Consider the following 3,304-nt stretch of genomic DNA (forward strand, 5'->3'; position numbering starts at 1 on the left):
AGAGGAATAAATTGCTGTTATTAATATCATAGAGGTAGGGAATCCCAGGATACTATAATGCTGGGCTGGTGGGAAGGGGCTTCCCCCAAGTAGTGACAGTCCCTGGGAGTATTAACCAGAGCAAAGCATTCAGGGAGGGCTCTTTGGTTTGGGATGCACGTTAGTCACCATAGGTATCTTCACTGTGCACGATGACACAGGTCCTGAAGTGCTCTCATCCCAAGCTCTTTACATGTAGGCTTCTTTTTCTTTTTGTTGTTGTTTTTTTAAACAGAGTCTCACTCTGTTGCCGAGGCTGGAGTGCAGTGGTGTGATCATAGCTCGTTGCAGCCTCAAACTCCTGGGCTCAAGTGATCCTCCCATTTTAGCCTCCCGAGGAGTTAGGTCTACAGGTATGCACCACCATGCCCAGACAATTTTTAAAGTTTGAAAATTTTGTGTAGAGACAGGGTCCCACTATGTTGCTGAGGCTGGTCTCGAACTTCTGGCCTCAAGTGATCCTTTCATCCTAACCTTCCAAAGTGTTGGGATACAGGCATAAGCCACCGTGCCCAGCCTACATGTAAGCTTTTGATGAATTCTGTTTTACGTTTTTATTTATTTATTTAATATAATTATTAATATAATTATATTGCGGTGGCTCACGCCTGTAATCCCAACACTTTGGGAGGCCGAGGCAGGCAGATCGTGAGGTCACTAGTTCGAGACCAGCCTGGCCAATATGGTGAAACCCCGTCTCTACTAAAAAAAACACAAAAAATTAGCCAGGCGTGGTGGCATGCACCTGTAGTCCCAGGTACTCAGGAGGCTGAGGCAGGAGAATTGCTTGAACCCGGGAGACGGAGGTTGCAATGAGCTGAGATCGCACCACTGCACTCTGGCCTAGGTGACAGAGTGAGACTTCATAATAAAAAATAAAAATAAAAATAAATAAAAAAGAAAATAGTGTTCCTTGAAGTTAATTTGAGAATCCATAGTTGTCTCACATAATATTGCATATTACTTTTTAATCATTATGTTTCTTTCTCATTTATTTATTTATTTGTTTATTTTTGGAGACTGGATCTCCCGCTATCCCCCAGGTTGGAGTACAGTGGCACCATCATAGCTCACTGCAGCCTCAAACTCCTGGGCTCAAGGAATCCTCCCACCTCAGCCTTCCAAGTAGCTGGGACTAAGGCATGAGCCACTCCACATGGGTAGTTTTTAAAATTTTTTGTAGAGATGAGGGTCTTGCTAGGTTGCCCAGGCTTGTCCTGAGCTTCTGGCTTCAAGCCATCCTCCTGCGTCAGCTTCCCAAAGTGCTAAGATTATAGGTGTGAGCCACTGGACCTAGCTTAGTCCTTACGTCTCTAAGTGAGCTCTTGTTCTAGCCACCTCTGGTCACATCCCACTGGTGGGTATAAGTATATTGGAGCCACTTCTTCAGTTCTTCAGTTCTCTTCCCACCCTATGGCCAATTTCTGTGTCATTTCCACTGGCTCATCATTTCAGATTTAAGCACCATACAGTTTCAATATCTGTTACCTCAGTATGATTCCATTAAGTGGAAAAAGAATTTCGCTGGAAATATAATCCCCGACACCCAGATAAAATGAATCCTGTCTCCTAACGTCCCCATCTTCTAGGGCTTCTCCACTCTGCAGGCTTCCTTCTCCCAGCCCTCCCCACCCTCTTATGAACAGCTTTGGATTTGAGGCTGGGATGCACCTGCTTCTCTCAGAGGCAGGAGCAGAGTACCAGGGAAAAACAATTTGCCGTTTGGTGGCTTCTAGCTCTGGAGTTCTGACATTTGTTGGGAACTGCCAGCTGAGAGTTCTTTTGGTTGGCTAGAAACATTAAGGCATAGTGAAATATTAAAATATCCCAAGGCAGTATAGGATTTAAACAATTTATAAGAGCAGGGGGGATGGGCACGGTGGCTCACACCTGTAATCCCGACACTTTGGGAGGCTGAGGTGGGTGGATCACTTGAGTTCAGGAGTTTGAGACCAGCCTGGCCAACATGGTGAAACCTCGTCTCTACTAAAAAAACAAAAATTAGCTGGGTGTGGTGGTGGGTGCCTGTAATCCCAGCTACTTGGGAGCTGAGGCAGGAGAATCACTTGAACCATGGAGGCAGAGGTTACAATGAGCCGAGATTGCACCACTGCACTCCAGCCTAGGCGACAGAGTGAGACTCTGTCTCAAAAAAAAAAAGAGCAGGGGTCTGCAAAACTTTTATTTTTTTAAAAGACAGGGTCTGAGAATGCAGTATTGTGATCACAGCTCACTGCAGCCCCGAATTCTCAGGTTCAAGCTACTCTCCCGCCTTAGCCTCCCAAGTAGCTGGAACTACAGGCATGCACCACCATGGTCAGCTAAGTTTTAAATTTTTTGTAGGGACAAGGTCTTGCTACCTTGCCTAGGCTAGTCTCTAACTGCTGGGCTCAAGCAATGCTCCCACATCGGCCTCCCAAAGCATTGGGATTAGAGGCGTGAGTTACCATGTTCAGCCTGCAAACTTTTTCCGTAAAGAACCTGGTAGTAAATATTTTCAGTTTACCAGGCCATATGGTTTCTGTCTCAGCTACTCAACTCTGCCCTTGTTGCGGGAAAGGAGCCATGGACAGACAAGACATAGATGAACAGGCGTGACGAGACTGGGCTCACTCACTGTAGTTGCCAATCCCTGCACAAGAGAACGAAATAAATCCTAATCGCACTGTGATCTTTTCAAGTGTACCCAGTCTAATGTCCTAATAGCTGACACCCTGCTTCATTTCTGATTCAAGTTTCAGTTATTCAGGCCGGGCACGGTGGTTCACACCTATAATTCCAGCACTTTGGGAGGCCGAGGTGGATGGATCACTTGAGGTCAGGAGTTCAAGACCAGCCTGGCCAACATGGTGAAAGTCCCTCTCTACTAAAAATATAAAAATTAGCCGGGCATGGTGGCACATGCCTGTACTTGGGAGGCTGAGGCAGGAGAATCATTTGAACCCAGAGGCGGAGGTTGCAGTGAGCCGAGATCGTGCCACTGCACTCCAGCCTGAACGACAGAGCAAGACTTCATATCAAAGAAAAACAAAAAAAACTTTCATTGTTTTTGTAATTTTTTTTTTTACAAAAGTAATTAATATTCATCATAGCACATTTAGAAAACAGCATTAGGGTGAGGTGTGGTGGCTCATGCCTGTTATTCCAGCACTTTGGGAGGCCAAGACGAGAGGATTACTTGAGCCCAGGAGATTGAGGCAAGCCTGACCAACATAGCAAGACTCCTGCCTCTATTTAAAGAAAAGAGAGAAGAAGAATAGAAAAC

This window comes from Mandrillus leucophaeus, unplaced genomic scaffold (genome assembly GCF_000951045.1).
Source record: "Mandrillus leucophaeus isolate KB7577 unplaced genomic scaffold, Mleu.le_1.0 Scaffold42, whole genome shotgun sequence".
In the NCBI taxonomy this organism is placed as follows: Eukaryota; Metazoa; Chordata; class Mammalia; order Primates; family Cercopithecidae; genus Mandrillus; species Mandrillus leucophaeus.